Source organism: Dromiciops gliroides, chromosome 3 (genome assembly GCF_019393635.1).
Source record: "Dromiciops gliroides isolate mDroGli1 chromosome 3, mDroGli1.pri, whole genome shotgun sequence".
NCBI classification, from domain to species: Eukaryota; Metazoa; Chordata; class Mammalia; order Microbiotheria; family Microbiotheriidae; genus Dromiciops; species Dromiciops gliroides.
In genome coordinates this window covers 371,082,957-371,104,410 of record NC_057863.1, presented here as the reverse complement: position 1 = coordinate 371,104,410, position 21,454 = coordinate 371,082,957, and the positions used below count along the sequence as shown (strand labels likewise).

Here is a 21,454-nt window from a genome sequence, read left to right as displayed (position 1 = left end):
ATACCACAATACCAGGTGCCTAGTTGAATACTATCTGGAGCAAAATGGATTTTCTTGGATAGTGCTTATAATTTTGTTCATTAAATTTATGTGAATAGTGTAAGTATGCATAGATTAGGAGTAGATCTAACAGTGAGCTTTTAAATGATATTGGGACAGTAAACTATATTCTAATTCTTCTTAGGTTTAGAAAAAGCGACATATGAAAACCATTTTAAACAAAAAAATTTGTGTTTGGAATGCTAGGAGGGGATATGGGGAGGTTAAGGGCCTCAATATTACATAGTTTTCTGTTTATAAATTAATTTTGAAGAAAAAATAAATCAAATTTTATGTCTTAGAAAAGCCCTCAGTAATCAAATTTAATACTATTCAAGGAATGGTGGATCTTTATTCAATCATCCTTTAGGGAATTACAATTTAGAAAAGAAATTCTAAATCTATGATAAACTCAACTTCGACAAGCAATTTACATGAGTATGAATCAATTGTTGAAATAAGCAAAAGAAAATATGTTTGGATAGTGAACCAAAGGTAAGTACAGTTTAAAAATAAGTGTATCTGGTGAGGAAAAAAAAGTCCTATTTCAGAAGTATTCATGCTTTCCATTATTTATATTTTAATGACTGTACATTAAAGTAGTGCCATATTCCTCACTCTATAATGACTTAAGAACTGTCAAAATTTCAAATATAAGCCATGATTTCTAGGGAGTCTTCCAGCCTTTGGGGGAACAATTACTCAGAGAATTTACATTGTCACCTGAGGAGTAGGCATTTACAAATCTGCTGATTTATGATTTTCATTCAGATGAGTTAGGGCTGATTAGAGAATTTGTGGTAGGTAGCTTATGGTTATCATTAATCATGTACAGCCCAAACAGAACTCACAGGGGTAGGAAGGAAAAGGGATATTACAAAACAGGTCCTGTACATTTCAGGGATTAAAAAAAAATTAACATCTAGGTTGTATGCTTTCAATATCCCTAAGTGTATGTCTAGCAGACTTTAATGGAGTGCAAATAGGTTCTATGTTTGAATGAAATAATAGGAAAGTTGTAGGGATCATGGATCAAACAGAGACTCAGATCTTTGGAATGACCTAGGACTAGGGGGTGGGTGGTGTTGATGAAATTTTGTAAGTGGTTCTGTGATTTGGTTCTGGGAGATCTGGGGGCACAGTTTCTGATAAAGAAATTGGGACATTGTCATGGAAACTCATCACTGAAGCATATCAGCAACTAACTTGTTTGCAGTTTATGGTCATGTGGAATTGTCTGGGTTACTGAAAATACCTGGCCATAGTTACATAGACACTATTTGTCAGAGGAAGGCCCTAAACCAATTGCTTCCTGTCTCCAAGTCCAGCCCTCTATATGTTGTTCCAGGCTTGAGACACACAGGCTTTCATGTCAACTATTTTTTTTGATTATACAATCAAGCTAACAGTAACCTCATACCTGGAACTAGGCTTATTCCCCAAACAAAATAAGAAAGAATTGCAAGGACTTATATTAGGTAACATTATGAAATTATGAAAAAGGTAATATTGTGAAAAAAGAACAAATTTTAACCATCAAAAAGGAAAATCAAGTGGTGTAGTATTTTACCATAAAGCAATATATTTATTTTGGCTAATAAATAAGCTTCAAACTACTTAGCCTAATACACAAGTTCCTCTATAATCTACTGCCCCCACCCCCACTTCTCCATCCTTATTTCATCCCATTCTCTTTTAACTGATCTAAGGTCCTAGAAGCAATGTGGCACAGTAGATACAGTGAAGACCTGAGTTCAAATCTAGCCTCATACATCTACTAGCTGTGTGAACCTGGCCAAGTCATTTCACCCTATTTACCTCATTTTCCTCATCTGTAAAATGAACTGGAGAAGGAAATGGCAAACCACTTGTGTTTTTTAAATTATTGTTGCTAAATTGTAATTCCTAAAATTATTTGCTACTTATATATTAATAGCTATTCCCCCTGTTTTGGCAGTAAACATTTATTATTAATTAATATCATATATATGATATTAATGTAATATCATATATAGTATACATATTTATGTGTGTGTATATATATGTGTGTACATATAATGTGTGTATATGTGTATGTATAAACACATATACATATATATACATATATCTCTATATCTATACAGAGACAGAGACAGAGATAGAGATACCAGTAAATAATTGACCATGTGGCAGTTAGCACAAGTAGAAGAAAATCCACAGAAGAATCATGCTGTCTTTCAGAGAGACCACATGTGGTCTCAAGGCCTAAGAGCAAGAGTGCCAAGTGATCGAATTCCAAGCCAAGACCACGAGCCAAGATGGTGACCTCCATGATTAAGGCTTTTTATTCTCTTTTGACAGAGGTGGGTCATTATACATTGATCAAAGCAAATTGGTTAGCATCATTCAATTCCATTTGTTGACCTGACTTGAGGGTGGTCCAAATTAAAATTAGCTCTATAGATGACATAAGGGGGGAGTGTGCAAAAGACCATCTCTGAAGGGCAAAGGGAAGTCCAGGTATAATTTAATCTCATCACCTCAATTTAGCTAAATAAAAAAATCAATCTCCATTTCTTTTGTACCCTTGGACAGGCCCTGACAAGATTAGAACTTGCTCAAGAATTGAACTTTATGGGGTGAGGGGAAGAAAGAGATTTAACTAGGTCTCTGGGTTCCCAAGAAGTTTATTATTAATAATTATTTTTTCACATACTCCAGTAACTTTGTCAAGAAAACCCCCAAATGAGGTCATGCAAATTTGGACACAAATGAAATGACTTAATAAGCTCCTGCAAAATCAACCGTGTTTATTTAAATCATGCACTATGCATGGGATGCCTTCTACCTAACAGAATATTCTAAAGCTTGAAAAATATGATCTACCCAGAACAAATGCCACCTCTTCCATGAAATCCGTTCTAGACAAACATAATCTTTCCTTTCTCCAATCTTGTATCCGTATCTTTATTGTATAACATTTTAGTGCTCTGATTATATTCTTGTTTGCCCTTTCATATATTTAATGCATAGTATTACCATTTTTGCATGTTTCATATTTTTCCCAATACACTGAAAATGCTATAAGAGCCAGAATCTTGTGTTAATTTTCCTTGTGTCTTTTCTACTACTTAACATAATGTTTTCACATACCAGAGATTTAATAAATGGTTTTGAAAGGAAGGAACATAGCAACACCTCCTTTTAGAGATCAGTGATGCCTCTTAGAGATTAGGTCCGAGACAAGAATGCTATCTTCAATGCTGGTCATAGGAGTAATAATCATGATGATAGCTCACATTTATATACTGTTTGAAGAAATGCTTTGCTGACAATGGTGCAGTGGAAACAGTTCTGCTGTCATGAGACCTGAGGTGGAATCCCAGGTCTGCTATTTCTCAATCATGTAACTTTAAGTAAATAATTTCACCTTTTGGGGCTTCCTTTTGCTCATCCATGAGAGGAGAATGTTGGATTGGATGAGCTTCAACATTCTCTCTGGGTCCATGATCCATCCTATCGCATAATGCCAATATCTCTTTGAGGAAGGTAATATAAGCATCAGAAAACCCATTTCTGAGATGAGGACACTGAGAATAAGGGAAATTCAAGTTTTGTTGTTGTTCAGTCCTTTTAGTTATGTCTTTGTAACCCCATTTAAGGTTTTCTTGGCAAAGATACTAGAGTAGTTTGTCATTTCCTTCTCCAGGCATTTTATAGATGAGGAAAATGAGGCAAATAGGATTGCATGACTTGCCCACATAGCTAGTAAGGGTCTGATGCTAGATTTGAACTTGGAAAGTGAGTCTTCCTGACTCCAGGCTTGGTACTCTATCCACTATGTCACCTGGATGCTGTCTAAAAAGTACCAAGGTTCCATGGCAAATTAAAATCATTCCCCTTAATCATGTTCTTTGTTTAATTGCTTATGTATTTATTTGTTTATTTTGTTTCCCCTCCCTCCCCCAACTGCACAACCTTGCCTCTAATCTAAGAAACTCACCAGAATTATATAACCAAAATGAACTTATTGTCCTCTAGAAAAAAGTTTCTTAAACTGTGGGTTACAACCTCATGTGGGATTGTGTAACAATGTGGGGGTCACAAAAAATTGGCAATAGTAAAAGGTAATGCATACATATATTATATTCCTTTCTATGCAGAGTCCCACAACAATTTCTCACACAAAAAGGGATCATGACTGGAAAAAGTTTAAGAAGCCCTGCTCTAGAAAAATCCATGCTCAACTTAAAACAAAGACAGTTCCCAGATGTATATATCCTCTGTATAAGCTCGACATCTTTAAAAAGAATGAAAGAAATGAGTTAACTTGCTAATAAGTGACAATCTGCTTGACTCAACTCATTGCTTTATTTTGGCAGTGAAGGCCAGGCTTGTCTCAAGCACTTTTTCAAACTTTTAGCTTCCCTGCACATTTTCTATTTTGTATAAATCCTGGCTTTCTCAATGGCATCAAACATAAGTACTATGCAAAAAAATCATTTCTTCTGGGAGAAAGACAAAATCAGATGTAAATTTGTGTTAAGAACCACTGCAAATGTACATCTAAAGGTTAGATATATCAAACAATATGCAAACTCAAATAAGAGAGGTATCCAAGGTGTTGCATGGAATTTAATTAGTAGAATAGACAATGAATGGAGGAGAATCTAAGGAGAAAATTTGTAGTTGATTTTTATTTTGGCTTTAGCTCAGGTCAGCTTCAAAAAAAATCACTCCATGCTTTATTTCTTGTTTATCTCTATCAAGATTGCCAATTCCCACAACAGAGGTGGTCTATCTATCTGCTCAGGACTCTATGGAGTAATTGTTTAATAATTATTATAAATAAATGCTGTTTGTTTATTTATTTATCCATTTATCTGATATGAATTCTATCTATAGTAGAAAACACCCTGAGGATGTTGAAAATCAATCAGAAATTATTCTGAGCGAAAAAATCATATGCCTGTACACCAGGATCTCTCCTTGGGAGATCAATGTGCAAGAAAATAGTCTGATGCAGAGTATGACAAATGTGGCTTTTGCCTTTGGGAGCTGCTGAAAAAGATCCATGGGAAAAAGCTTCTATTTCTAATGAAGTGTAGCAGTGTGAAAAGTTAGAGTTTGGGCAATTATGTTGAAAAAAAATTAATTTGCTAGGCAGTGGGAGGCGGCAAAAAGAAACACATAAGGAAAGTGAGAGTTTGAGTGGGAGATGTGCAGTGAACATCAAGAAGCCTCACAAATGCTGGAATTCAGAGGATCTAAGAAAAATAAGACAGAGTAACTGCAAAAAACATGATTACTCTGCTTTAGAAAAGTAAATTCTGGAACATAAACTGACTAATTAATAAAGAACTGTGAAAAATAATTGTAAGAATATCCACACCCAATCAAACAATGAACCCCAATAATTAGGGCAACCATAAGTACTTGGGTAAAATTTAACAGGTGCTTTAACAGGTTTTTAAAGTCTCATTGAAAAAGTTGCAAACTGTGGTCAGAAATAATTTAGTAATCTCTATTTTGTACATTAGCAATATTTATTGTAGAGATTCCAACAGGAATTTCCAATAGGAAAGGAGACTGTTTTTGTTTCCTTATACCTCTTTGCTTGGAGAATAATCCTGTCAGAAGAATAGATATGATATAGGACCCAGGCCATTCAGAGAAATAATCTTTTGGGGAAATATTTTCCTTTCAGTCAGACTGTAGCCTTGTGCTGAGTAGGGAACTGAGTGATTATGATAAACAAAAGGGCAGACAACTGATATTACAATTTGGTCACAAGTGTCTCCTCAAAGGCAGAGACCCTCAATTATTAATAGTATTGATTATTCAGTTTTTGTTCAATGTCTAGTCATAGTCTTCAAGTGTGTTTCTTGTTAATGTTATTATAATTTTATATTTTATGCTCGTCTAATTTGAACACACTCTAAGAAAATAGGCCAAATACACAATAATTATGGATGGTTGAGATTAAAATTTCATGCGTATTTGACAGGTAGACAATTATACTTCTTGCCTATAGGCAGTAATGAACTTTTGCCCAGTGGTTTTACAGTTTGGATTTATGTCTTCAGTCCTTTTGTTTTTTCATTTAAGCTTTCTTCCATATCTATTTTAAGGCCTCACATATCCTTTTAGACAATTATTCTATATCCAGCTTTCCCTGGAGATTCATTAACATAATCATAGAAGCTTTTGAGATGTTTTCATGAGCTAAATTGTGTCTTTGTAAAAATCTTAAATGAAAAAGTTTTACCAGCTATGAAAGAACAAACCCTAAAATGGGAATTCTAGAGGGGTTTTTCCCCCTTCTCTTGTTGTTATTAGGGTATGCTGTTTTTATATTTAGCTTCTGAAAATGCTAAATTCTTTCATTGTTATTTTTCCCTATCAAAGATTCAATTCTGGATTGAGTTGTGGGGAGAGGGAAGAGGCTTTTTAATGACAAAACACATAAATCATTAATAAAGCACTCTATAGTTACTTCATGGCTTTTTCAAGTTTACTTAAAAAAAAAAGAATTCAAATTTTGACCTGGAATACAGTCATATGCCTGTTTTTCTTTCATAATATATTTCAAATGTCTTCCTTCCTTTGAATTCCTAATACAATCAATTACTCTACTCATGACCATCACTTCACAACTGTGCTGAGAGCCCTTTTAAAATATTTTCACCATATTTGGTCCTTCTCTTTATACCTACTCTATTGTTACACATGATGCTATATCAATCCTCCTAAAATATCATACATGCCTCTGCCCTGTTCCAAAATTTTAAATCGTTCCCCAATGCAAACAAAATAAATTACAAATCCAACTCAAAAATAAAATAGAAATTCACATCCATCTACTCATCCAACCTGAGTTTGCTGCCATCCTTCCTGCCACCACACATGAACCCCATGAATACTTTCATCTCTTGTTCCAGGTTCAGGAATCAAAGCATTGTTATAGTTTTCCCTTGAAATGACTTATGAATCGTTTTTTTAGCTGGTCAATTCCACATCCCTGTGACTTGTCAGATACACTCCTTTATGGCTATCATTCCTCTAAATGTATCTTACTCTAATAGAACATAAGCTCGTTTGTGGCTGAGATAGACTCACTTTTTGATTTGTATTCCCAGCTCTTAACACAGTACTTGTCATGTTAATAAGCATGTCATGAATGTGGTTTCATTCATTAATTCAATTTGGTGTTTACAATCCTAGCCCCAAATTCTCTTTTCAAGTTTATTTCCCATTGATTCTAGACAATAAACACTGCTGACATACTGATTCCTGACTGGGGAATGCTTTCTTACATCTACTCATTTTATCATTCACTCAGACTGTAATACCTCTCATTATGTTCTAACTCATTCCTCCAAAACCAGTTGGAAGGTCAAATTCTTTATGAGGTCTCCAAAGATACACTCTCATTGGCAGTCTCTGAACACACACCCGATTTTGTCATCCCAAGGTGATTTCTTCCTTTTGAGAAATTCTTTGACCTTTTGATTTACACAAATCATGTATCATTTATCTATTACTTCCTATTATCATGAGGTCTGTATCTTTTCTCTCCAAATAGACTATAAACTCCTTAAGGACAAAACCAACATCCTGTATTTTTTTCTAATTGCCAGCATCTAGAACAATACATTGCTTATATTAGACACTCAATAAATATTTGTTATTGATGAGTTTAATGTCATTTAAGTACAGAGAGCAAACCAATCTTTTCTTCAGACAAAAAAAATGATTTCCTCAAGTCATGATTATTTGATTTTAACATTTGACTGATTTAGTAATTATTCCAAAATTGGAGAGCTTCCATCAAAGAGAACAAACTAGCTTCCTTTAGCTAGCATTTAACACAGTAAACTTTTTGTTATGACTGGTAATAAAGGTGTTACAGTACTAAAATCCAAGGTTGCTGAGTAACTTTCCTTCTACTAGTTCACCTTAGAATTCCACCCTCATAAAGACATTTCACTTGAATGTCAGCTCTCTCCACACATTTATGTAGTCTCAATCTTTTGTGTTTGTGATACCACCACTTCCTGTAGTTCTTTGTACTTCCCTAATTGCTAAAAGCCCTGAGGCAGGAAAATCATAAGGATTTTTTTGTTTAGTTGGGTTTTTTTGCTTCTTTTTTCAAATTCTTTGACTTATTCCATAATCTCCACAGCAAACTCCTCTCGAGTATTTTAAAAGAAATTTCTTAGGTAGGTGCGGGGGAAAGTACAATAACAGAAGGGGAAAAGGGGAAGTGCTGTGTGCTTTGAAAATCTTTTGAGTTTAATCCTGATTGTCAGTACCAATAACAAGACATTTGGTCTACTTCTGAATTTCCTCCTGCCTAGCTTCTTCATGGGTCTGATATTACCTTAATTCTAGTTCTCTTGTCATGAATTTGGCTTGTCAGAGTCTTTATTTTCCAGGCCTTTGGAATTGACTTCTTTAGCTCTTATTTGTAGAGTAAAGGAATCTAAATCTAATTTGGACCTTTCAATAGACAGAACTTTTATTCATTGATTCATATGATACTTCTATCTGACACACTTGTCCTGTCACTTTCTGAGAAAGGGCCTCAAGTTCCCCACATTTTCTGTGAGAAAATTATTTCTTGTGGTGAGGACCTAAAGTTTATCAGAGTACCTAGCACAGAGTATCTACTTAACAAATATTTGTCATATTATATGATATCAGCACTTCTTCTCTATAGCCTCCACCATCTGGGCCTTCTTTCAGGATTCTTTACTGACTGGTTCAAATTTTAGTGAAACTTTCCTGTTTATCACCATTTTTCTGGAAGTACCTTTGTTCTGGTCCTTTAGAAAACTTCTTCTCCCCCCCCCCTTTTCCTCTTGCTTTTCTCCTTAAGCAAATTGTCTTTATAGGTCTTTTTATTTCATCTGTAACAAATGAGTTGGAGTTCTTATGGCTAAGAAACACATGTGGGTCCTATGATCTTGGGTCCTGATGTCTTCACTAGAAGTATTTATGTAACTATTGTGCTATTCCACAATGATCCTGAGTATTGGCACTTCAAATAGACCTGACAATTGGGACAAGAATGGAGAGCAAGCTGGATATTACTGCTCCATCATCATTTGCTCTCCAATTTCCATGAATGGCCTCAGCACTAACCAAGCACATGGAATACATGAGGTCATAGAATGTAAGCTCCTTACAGATAGTAATTATTAAATTCATTGTATTTTTATTCCAGTAGCTATAACAGTGCCCAGAATATAGTAAATACTTAAGTTGATTGATTAATCACAGATTTAGGAACTGGAAGGAACACTAGATCCCATATAACTCTCTTCACATATGGATGATGACATTTATGAAAACAAAACATGAATGGATAAAGCAGCATTATCAACATATTCTCAAAGTCACTTCTACCCCATCAATGGGAAGGGTCATTTAACTACGGAGACATTCATTAAATATTATATATACTACAGTGTTTTCAATGAACAAAGATATTTTGTATATTTTATAAAAGCATGTTAATATCACAAAAAAGATAAATATATAAGCCCTTATACAAAGTAGGTATTCAAATTAGTGTTTGGTGAATGCCAGCATAGTTTTCTCCACCAAAATTCTATCCTTGATGCCTTATAATGTGACCCTGGATTCTTGAGATCTATTCCAAAAGAATATACAAGTTTGCTATTTCTTGCTTGGGTGAAAGTGTAGCTAAACACAAAGAAACTCATCACCAGAAGGTTGGCCTTGAGGTGACAGATTTCATTGACCACAGAAAATCAGAGTATTCTAGGAAGGAAAACAACAATTTATTAAGCACATATTATGTACTAAATGCCAGGAACTGTGCTAATGCCTTTATAAATATTATCTCATTTGATCCTCACAATAATCCTGGGAGTTAGATGCTATGCTATTATTATCCCATTTAGCATTTGAAGAACTGAGGCAAAACAGAACTGAGGCAAACAGAAGTTAAATGACATGTAAAGAGACACAGTGATTGGCTGAAGCTGAATATTGACTCAAGTCCACTGCTCTATGCACTATATGTCCTAGAGCTGGAAAAGAACTCACAGGCCGTGCAATCCAAATGCATCCCACTCCCCAATTTTACACTTGAGGAAACTGAGGTTTAGAAAAATTCAGTGATCTGCCCAAGGTTAAGCAGGCAGTAAAAATTCAGAGGCAGAAGAGTTACAATCTGTATTAGATGAAGAAGTAAAGTAGATGCCTCAAAGCCTTAAAAATACCCACTAGTCTAATATAAGCATTGGAACAGTAGTCAGGAAATTTGGGTTCTTGTTTTGCCTTCATTATTAATTCCCTGTGTAATCTTGGTCCAATCACTTGAGCCAATGTGGTGAAACGTAAAGAAATGCAAAACCTGGCCTTGAATCTCTGCTCTTACACTTACTTTATATGTGACCTTGAACAAGTCACTTCCTTTCTTTCTAGCAGCCACAATTTCCCCATTTGTAAAATCAGAAAATTGTTCTAAATGATTTCTAAGGTCCTTTCCACCTCTAAATCCTATTAATTTCTTTCTATCTTTTATATATGTAATGATCATCTTATTTCACAAGTAAAATTAGTTGAGGAGTCTGGAAGATTTGAATTCAAATCCTGTCTCAGACCTATACTAGCTGCACAACCACGAGCATGTCATTCAAACTTTCTCCCACTCAGTTTTATCATCTATAAAATGATGGGATTCAACTCATTGGCTTCTAAGTTGTCTTCCAGCTTTATATGTGTAACACTATGATGCTATGGGGAAAAAACACTTAGAAAAGTATAAAACATCATAACTAATAATAATAGCTAGCATTTATGAAATGTAAGGTTAGCCAAGTGCTTTAAAAAATTCTGTTTGATCCTCACAATAAACCCTAGGAAACTGTTCCACCTTATCCTGTATGTAGCTTGTTTTAGCTATGAGCTCCTAGAGAATGGAGCCTCATTTTTGCCTTTCTTTGTATCCCCATCAATTAGCATAATGACTGAGTACATAAATTTTTAAAAAATTATTTTTATGGCCAAAAGTTTTGGTGAATGTACTTTATTGAATACCAGAGAATAAGGGGATGGAAAGGCAATGACTGCCCTCAGAGGAGATGAAGAACCATATATCTTGCTGCTGTTTGATTTCTCTCAACTCAATGAATGGATTTACAACAGTGGGAGTAGTGTAATTATGTAAACTTTGCTTCCTAAGACTCTTAATTTTATCTGGATGATAAAGGAAAACAGGGAAACTACTTTTTTTTTTTAAAAGGATAGCTTCCCAAAGAAAAAAAAGAAATAAGGAGAGAGAGAAATACAGGAAAGAATTTATATTCTTTATAGAAAGTATAGCGAAAAATATTTAAAACCAGTAGATCAATAAGTAAGTTTAAATGAGTAGATAAGATGTGAAGGGATGCTTTAAGGCAAGGATCCCTAAATTTTGTGTGGTATAGAAGCCTGCTTGGGCAGTCTGGTAAAGCCTCTTAACAACTACACAGAATGATGTTTTCAAATGGATAAAATAAAATACAATGAATTACAAAGGAAACCGATTACATTGAAATACAGTTGTCAAAACAGTAAAAAAAAAATCATAGACCCCAGATGTAAGAAAAATAATAATTATTAATCAATTTCTTGGGGGACCCAGACTTCAGTCCTTTCTCCCCACATCTCTAGAAAGTCCCATTCTCCTCAAAAAAACTCCATGAAATCTCATCTGGGACAAATCTAAGGGAACAAAAGGAATGGAGACAGATTCTTTTGTCTAGATCAGTGGACTGATGGGTTTAAACCACACCTACATAATGGACTTTGCCTAAAACAACTTCAGTGAGGGGCTTTTACATTCTTTTCCCTGATGTACTTCATAGAGTTCATTTTAATGTAGACTACCTTCAAGTCATGTCAACAGATGGAATTGAATGATGCTAACCAATTAGCTTTGATCAATGTATAATGACGCACCTCTATGAAAGAGGATAAAAAGTCCCTGGATGGAGAGTGTGCTGGGACTTCTAGTTCTTCTGAGCTTTTTGGGGTGTCCTTGAGACCACATGCTATCTCTCTGGGAGACATCATGGGTCTTTTGGGATTTTTCTTTTGCTCTTGTTAACTGACATGCTGAAACTTTCTCCCTGCATTCTCTACCATGTCGTCTGAGACCATGAGAAGTTAGGGAGATACATGGTCAATCCTTTATTGTTATAATATTGATAAATAAATAACACGCTTACCCAAAACTTGTGTACCAATTAATTTAAAAAAATACACACAACCTTTGCTTTAGACAGTGAATGACCCATGGTAGTTGGGCAAATAAATAGCTAATATACTTTGTAAGTTGTGAAAGGAAAAGACAATGAGTAGAAATTAAGTGAATGATGGGGAATAGATAAGTGGGCAAAGATGAAGAAGTTTTAAGTATGACTCAAAAGGGAAAATTCCTACAAAATAGTTTTTATTAAAAAAGACTTGTTAAACTCCTTAGCTATGACACATGGTGCTAGATATTGTGTAAAAAAAGTTGAAAATATTTACACAATGAATTTTTGTTATCTTAAAAGAACAGATTAGCTTCTTGTGAATAATTTCCTAGTTCTTTCTCTTGTTAATATTTGTATAATTTGTTTTCTAATCATTCAGTAATCCTCAAAGTACTATATCTGTAAGAATTTCAATTTCTATCCATGACTTGTATTCAGGAAAATTTGCAAAACCTTCTGAAAATGTAGTCTTTTACCTAATGATAATAAACCAGTAAGTGCCCTTTGGGTTAAAGAGCTTGGAATCTATTTTTTTTTAAATGCATAAGATGCAGTAAAGGGATAATGGCTTTGGTAGCACTACATTTTCCACTCATTTGATACGATTGATTTTTAAAAAAGGAATCTAGCTTTTCATATGGAGAACCTTGTGTCCCAAACAAACATATCCATTTTTGAAACCTTTATAGCAATGAATGACTAAAGTACTTATCTTAAGTACATCCTACATAAACTGCAAAACAGGTTTCAATTGAAAATGTCTGAGTATTTAAGCTACTATAATCATTACTGATTTTTGTCCACAAACTCATCCAACATATTTCATGCAGGCTATCTGTCCAGCATTAATGTGCTACAATTTAAAATAATGAGCCTTAATGTGCAACAGTTTTCAAAATGTACTTTATGTTGGATTGTAAAATACACTTATTATTGTTGCTTTAGTTACACACAAGAACCTCAGATTAAGGACATTACTTAGGAGGTTGAAGTTACCCCGCAACTACTATGTTAGCCCACAATCTATTCTTCCCACCACTCCCCAATCTGTAATCATTGTATTCTAGAGTTATTATTTTTATTACAATTCCACTTTTCTTCTCAGTCCATTTATGAGATTCATAAAAGAAAGCAAAATGCCTCCCTTCCAAGATTTAACAACTGGATAAAGCATCCTGCTGATCAATGTGAGGATTCATGAAACACAATATAAAAATTAAAGGTGGCCATCTTAAAATCTAGAGCACATCTATAAAATGTCACCTTAACAATGGAGCTAATAGCTAATAACTAAGGGGGAGTATGATGTGTATTGTTCACTTGTTAATAAACAATGTTTTTTTCTCTGACATTGAAAACTTTGTTTTGTTAGGATTATTATCTTCTGTTTTTATCTGTTCTATTAGCATGTGAATATTTTTAAACATGACTGCCTGGTATAAAATTGAAAGATTGTTAAATTATAACACTTCTGAAGTACAGATCCATTTTCATGCATAACTAGTCTTTTTGGAGGCAGAAGATCTTAAAATTATTAATAGCCTGCATTTGTATATTTTACAGTTACAAAATACTTTCACATAAATTACGCTCTTTGAGCCTCACAAAAAACAACAGGCATTGCAGGAGTTACTATACTCATAATATAGGTCAATAAAGTTAGGCCAAGAGAGATTTAAAAAAGGCTGTCCAGTATCACAGATCTCAAAAATGGCAAATCAAATACTGGGGCCAGGTTTTCTAATTCTAAGTCCAATATTCTTTCCATATTACATTGTGCTGTCTCTCTTACAAAACAATTCACATTTGGAACAGAAAGTTAAACAGATAAAGATAATAAGAATTTGGTCCTTGTTCATCCTGTAGTTAAATAATTAGCTAACAATAAATTTTTGGCTGCAGATATTTTTCTTTTGGAAGTTTGAAAAGATTGGAATAGTATGGCTATGTTCAGTTAGACAAAATATAAAGTATAATATAATTTAGTCTTCTCCCATTAAAAAAACAACTCACCAGGATACAAGGTATTGAAAAAGCAAATATTAATCTTTTCTAATGTGTATATCATTTAATATAACATATGCTTTTAAAGGGACAACAGTAAAGCATGATTGAAATTGCAGGTAACAAACTTCAGAAATGGCAGTTAATTTCAATTTATTTTACTGGTTCAAGAACATTTCTATAGTAACTGAATTGTTTTTTGCTTCTTCTCATTAACTTTTATTATATTGTAAACAAGAGAGCATCAATACCATTGGCATAAAATAGCCCATGAAGTCTACTCTTTGCATGGGAATGTGGACAACCACACTCAAAAAACTGAAAAAAATATAGAGAGTGAAATGGGAATGAAGGTAGGCAGGCAGTCAGGAAGATGGGAAGGTAGGCAGAAAGGAAGGAACAAGAGAAAGTTTATAACAATGCTTTAGCTCAGGATATTTGTAGAATACAAAAATAATGTTTTATTTTGTTGCCTGCCCTACTATCCTCTTGGTGGGCCTCAATGAATATTTAGGCTTTCTAAAGACCCAACCACTGGCAGCTATTGATTTATCGGAATACATAAATGCAAAACAATCCCTTTTTTCTTTCTCAGTGTTTCTTTTCCTCAGAACAAAACCATTTAAAAGTGTTTTATGCCTTTTCACCAGTGGCATGCTGAGATTTGGATTCTTTTTTCAACATTAATTAGGCTATCACCACATGGGTTAAGATTTGTATTTATAAATCTAAATACCCAGCTGCCCCTGGCTCCATACAATAGTTTCTTAGCACAATAAACAGGCAATGGAACTTCAATACATTGTTAACATTTCCCTACACAGCCCTTCCAGAGCTATGTGAACATTAATCCCTTAAATGAAGAAAAGTCATGGACATAACTATGTTGTATGACATTTTAAAATACTTGTCACCAAAGTGAAAGACAGTTCAGAGATAAGCTATGGTTTAGAATTCTGACCTAGCTATTAATGCTCAGGAAAATTACAAGTTATAAGGGCATATTCTTTCCAGTAGATTGGCTAAAGATATCTGCATGACCAACTGATTCTATGCAAGGTTAAACCACTTAATAATATACAAAAAAGTATACTGAAAAGACTTAACATGGCAAGCAAATGTACAAAACTTATGGCAAATGTCTTCTTCCCTCTCCTTACTTGCTATATATCCTATTATTATTATTTATCTTTATGCAGAATTTATCGCCACTTCCTTTATAACTATGAAATTGCAACCACAATGACAAGACTGAAGGATAAAGTGAAAAAAATTATTGTTTAAATTTCCTATGTTAGTTATTGGTAGTTGGTGCCAAGTGTTAATTTAACAGAATTTTCTCACATTCAATTTCCTTTTCATTAACATAAAAAACCACATAAACTTTCAGTGTAAGTTTATATGAGCCATTAGTGCTGAAATTTTACTAAGGAGAGGTTATAACAAACCTTTTCAGTATAGACTAAAATCTGGGAAAGTAATTAAAGTCCAAGATACTTCAGGGATTCTTTATGTTTGTTGTTCACTCTCCACACATTTAACTTTTAGGAACCTTGTGGCATACATTATTGAATAAGATTTAAAGATCTCACTATAGGCCTGTGATTTACTTAGTATTGGAACAAGCAAACATAACATCTACCTGTACCACTAAATCACTATGTACTTACTTAAGTAGACATTATTCCCCAGCTGTCTGTCTCAAGACAGGTTAAGTTTCCTTTCAAAGTAATTATGGTATTCTTGTCATCCTGGTCTATTTAGTCAGCTTAATTTCTTCTTGGCCATATATTGTAGCTATAAGTAAACCTATCAGATAGAGAGAACTGAGTATTTTAAGAATAAAAATTGGCACTCTGACTTCTGTGGTGAAATAGGTCAACTTGCTCAAGGTCAAAAAGATAGTATGTGGCAGAGCTAAAGCTAAAAATCAAGCCTTTAGATGCAAAATCTGGTGCTCTTTCCAATAAAACCATGTTAGATAGCTGGCTCAAAGTCACACACTTGCCTAATTAGAGTATCAGGATTCAAAGCTTATATCCTCAGATTATAACTTTACATCTTCTCATTATCACATAATATCCTTTGATTATATAGACAGTGATCTCACTACAGCCCAAGAAGCAAGACTGACTCCTCTCTACAGGAATGGCAACTGAAGGGATGTCTGTCCCTATCTCCTTTCTAAATTCCTCTTCCTATCTCTAAAGAGTTTGAGGCAGGGTGACAAACCCATTGATTACAATTAGTAGCTCATTAGTAACTACCAAGTAATTACTGGCTTATATTCAGATATTGGCATATACCTGATAAAGCACTTAATGAATTTACCATCTGTCTTCCTGGGGAAGACATATGTTTCTCTATGCCACAACACTTTTCCCTGTCCTTTTTAGGTTTCTGATCCTTAGATTCCTTCCAAAAATTAAAAGTAAAATTTTGAAAGCCTTGAATGCATATTTTCAGTACATTTTCTTTTTTCTTTCTTTTTAGGTCCAAGAATATGTTGGTAATTTGTTCTCTCCTTTCTTCAGTCTCTTTAGCCACAATTCTGAAAAATAAGTGGTCTGTTACCTTTAATTATCTCATTATGTAGACATTAAAGTTAAGGGAATATCTAAAAAACACTTTTAAGGCATTCTAGTAGTTGATCAAATCAATCTTTAAGATAAATTAAGTAATATTATTGTAATGAACTGAAAGGTTTTGTTTGATTAAATTAACTCATTTTTAAAAATGGAAATATACACGTGTGTTTATATACACATACATGTATATATGATCCTAGCCTGAGTATATCTAACTGCTGTTCTCACTCACTGGGGATATCAGAAAGAATAGAGAATGTTACCATTGTAAATCTACGAACAGATTCATGCTTAGTTTCATAAAATATGAGAACACTGGGTTGAGCTCCATTTGGGGACAGGACATCTTGGAATCCATAGGTCATGTAATGCCAAATAAACTCTCCTCCCTATACTGTTAATGTAGAATGTAAGATGTTGCCAACCTCTATCCCAAAACATACAAGGAGGCTAAAGAGGAAATTTCAAGGCATTGCCCTGAGAGTTTGGTGACTATATGCAAAGTTGCTATGGTGACACAAATTGGCTTTATTGATGGGGGGAATCATTGAGAGAAGACTTGAAGGAAATAATTGCAGTCTTCAAATATTTTCAGGCTGTCTCATGGAAGATAAATTGAACATTCTCTACTTGGTCCCAGAAGTCAAAACTAGCACCAACAGATACACATTTCAGAGACAGATTCAGCACAATATAAAGAACATCAATGGAGTACTCAGACATGCCCAAAGGTGTAATGAATGATTTTTTTTTTTTGATGAGGCAATTGGGGTTAAGTGACTTGCCCAGGTTCACACAGCTAGTAAGTATAAAGTGTCTGAAGCTGGATTTGAACTCAGTTCCTCCTGAATCCAGGGCCTGTGTTCTATCCACTGTGCTACCTAGCTGCTCCAGAATAGATGAATTCTGAGGTCCCTTCCAAATACCAGTTCTGTGATGCTATGAAATCATCACCAACCTCTTTGATCCTGACTCTGTACCTCTAAAAATTTGAAATAATGGTACCTTTTCTATCTACTCTCATAATATTTCTAACGAGAATGAACAAATGTCATAAATATGACATTATGCTGCTTACCGTATGTTTTAGGGAATTTTTAAAAATCTAATTGTGAATATAGTTAGTCAGTTAAATAGGATTTTTAAAAGTCTTCTTTTTGCCAATAGTTGTGCTAACTGTTGAAGACACAAAGAAAGGCAAAACAAGCAATCAGTTCCTGCTCTCAAAATGTTCACCTTCCCAGTAAAGGGGTTTTGAGGAAAGACAGGCTGAATCAACAACCTCAATACAACTAGGCCAGGAATGTGTATTCATTATTTATTGCCCCTAAGGCATGCTTTGCTATCTCAGCTTTTCCATCAAACAGATTTAGAAAGGCCTAGAAACAAGAAACTGAATGACAGACCTAGGGGTAGGTTTGATCTGGAAAAGGACCCATATTGAGAGGAAGCAATGTCTCAGAATTCACTGAAGGCAATATTTGTAGCCTAGACCATATGGTCTTGGGAGAATATAGGCATCAAAGTGTAGGAGGCCCAGGAGGCAATTTCTAGAGATCAGTGGAGAAATATGTGGAAGCCAGAGAGGGAAAGATCTCTCTTAAGGAGAAAGGCAAGAGGTATGACCAGAGATTCTTAGATAAGGGAAGAGAAAAAGGGATAACTGGTCCTGTGGTTCCATTGATCTGGAAACTCTTAGATGAGGAAACTTCCTCTAAGGATGAACATTGGAATCTTCTTTGTATATCATAGTATGATGAGAGTGGCCTAAATTACTGATTGAAAATAAGCATTTACATAGAACCTACTATGTGCTGGGCACCATGGCAAAAATGTTATAAATATTACCTCAATTGATCCTCACAACAATTCTGTGAGGTAGACAATGTTATCATCATCATTTGACAGTTGGGAAAACTGAAACAAGGGCCATACAGCTAATATATCAGAGGCAAGACCTGAACCCAGGGTTTCCCCTGATCTCTATCCATTATTCCATATAGAATATATAGGAGGTAGTTATTTAAAATTAAAAAAAAAACATTCTATGCAGATTCAGGAATAAGTTAATACCTGCCCCATGTCTGGTGCTCCTGTACCTGTAAATATGGTTAAGAAATAGACTTTTAAGGGGCCTTTGTAAATGGAAGTTATATTAAACACCTACAAATTGATCCAACCTTTTTTTTTTGGTGAGGCAATTAGGGTTAAGTGACTTGCCCAGGATCACACAGCTAGTAAGTGTCAAGTGTCTGAGGCCAGATTTGAACTCCGGTCCTCCTAAATCCAGGGCCAGTGCTTTATCCACTGCACCACCTAGCTGCCCCTGATCTAACATTTAATCAAGATAGAATAGGATCCTAAACAAGCTTGAGAAGAATGGTCAAGTAGGCAAGTTGTGAAAAACTTTAAAAAATAATTTTTCTGCAAGTTTTTTTATAGAGAATTCTTCAGACTTGTGTCATTTTGCTACTTTTCCAATGGTTATTTTAATGCCTCCCTCCTGTGCTCTGCAATGAGACCAAAATGGCATTTTCCTCTCTTCCTCATTTTTATTCCCTCTTCCATCTCTATGCTTTTGCATAATCTGTCCCCCATGTCTGAAATGTGCTCCCTCAACATCATTCTCCTTTAATTACACAGTCTAGCTATCCACATTGGTAAAAAGATTATTACCAACCCCACATGTGTATGAAGCAAATCTATTATCTGCACTGTGTTGTGGTTGTATGATCTACATTGTTGGTCTGAAGCCCAATACCAAGGATGGGTTAAGTAGGAGGTATAACCAATGGATAGCCCACATGGTCTATCAGAATCTATGCAATATCTATCTACACTTGTCTATATACCTATATGTATTCATATATCCATATGTAAAAATGTGTGTTTATACAAATTTTTACCAGAATGTTGGATAGATCCCCTCCATGGACGATATATAGGAACATGGGAAAGAATGGGAGAGTAGCACAGAATGAGGGATGGATAGATTGTATTCTTCACTGAAGTCCTCAGTACCAGCATTAGTGAGATCTCAAGCACAGACTTATTGACATATCAAAGTACTTCCCATTATACTAAATAACTCATCTGAATTACTGCCACAGTCTTCTACATCGTGTCTCTCTCTCTATTCCTGTACATCCAGTGCACTGCTACCCAAAATGATTTTTTTTATATATGTGCACATGACCATGTCACTCACTCCTTTATTCAATAAACCCTAGTGACTTCCTATTGATTTCAGGATAAAATATAAACTCATTTAACTTTTAAAACCTTTCTCAGCTTATCTTTCTAGCCTCATTAGATATCCCCTATTCCCACCTCCCTCCTGTACTGAAATTAGGCCAAAATTATATTCTCTCTGTTCCTCATTTGTGTTCCATCTTCCATCTTGATGTCTTTGCATTGGCTGTCCCCCATGCATTGGATGCACTCCCTCAACATCATCCTTCTCTTTCTTCAAGACATGACAAGCACCACATTCTACTTGAAGCATTTCCTAATGCCCCCAGTGCTAGTGCTTTCCTTCCCAAACTGCCTTATGATAAACTACTTTCTACTGATTTGTATTTATTTTCTCTATACTTATGCCTTATATACTTCTATGTGTATGTGTAGTCTCTCCTCCATTAAAATGTGGTTTCTAGAGACAAATTGTCTTGGTTTTTATATTGTATCTCCAACACCTGGTGCAGAGTAGGTACTTAATAAACTGTTATTCATTGATTGATTGATTGATTGCCTGATTGATTACACCTTTACAAATTCCCCCCCCCCCACAAGTTTGTATTTACTATTTTAAGGCTCTCTTGAGAACCAGAAATGCTCTCTTGTGAATCCAGATTGACAAAAGAGATGACTAGAAATCAGAAGGGGTCACAAAAGAATCAAGTCTTTGATATTGCTGAAGAAGAAAAAGAGAATGGGGTGTGATGTGGATATTAAGATTTCAAGGATACAAAAGGGTGTTTAGCTGAGATAACAACCTACTTGGTATCCCTGGAATTCTCCCATTATTTGGGAATTTTAACACAGAAGCCACTTGATTTGTTAAAGCTGCATTATCTCAGAGGAATTTGGTGTAGGGTTTTTGTTTTGTTTTGTTTTGTTAATTGCGATAATCTTGGATGTTGCCAAACTTAGTAATTGGAGGTAACAATGAATAGAGAACTAGATTTAGAATTAGACAGACCTGTGTTCAAGTTTGACACATACTATCTGGGTGACCCTTGCCAAGGCACTTAACTCTTCAGTGTTAGGAATCATTCAAAGACTATGAGTTGCAGAAGAGATGATGATCTTCATTGGTGGTGGAAGTTTTCTCACTAGCTCACTAACAAATTTAGATCAACTGCTTACTCCCCCCAAATGAGAAGAAAACCAAAGCCAAAACAAAACACAGAAGCAGGAATTACACAAACCCCTTAGCTAAACAGACATATGTGATCAAAGGAATATGATCATATTGGCAATGATCTAATTGTAATTTTAATCAAAAGAATGCAAAGGACTTGACTACTAATTAACTAATGAAATATTGCCTTTCAAATACCTTTAAAT

At 34.8% G+C, this 21,454-nt stretch overlaps 1 protein-coding gene across 1 annotated transcript in view; it reads right to left on the bottom strand.

Moving 5' to 3' along the window:
• The window catches only part of LRP1B (LDL receptor related protein 1B), a 2,279,180-nt gene that overhangs the window by 330,131 nt on the left and 1,927,595 nt on the right, over positions 1 to 21,454 (bottom strand).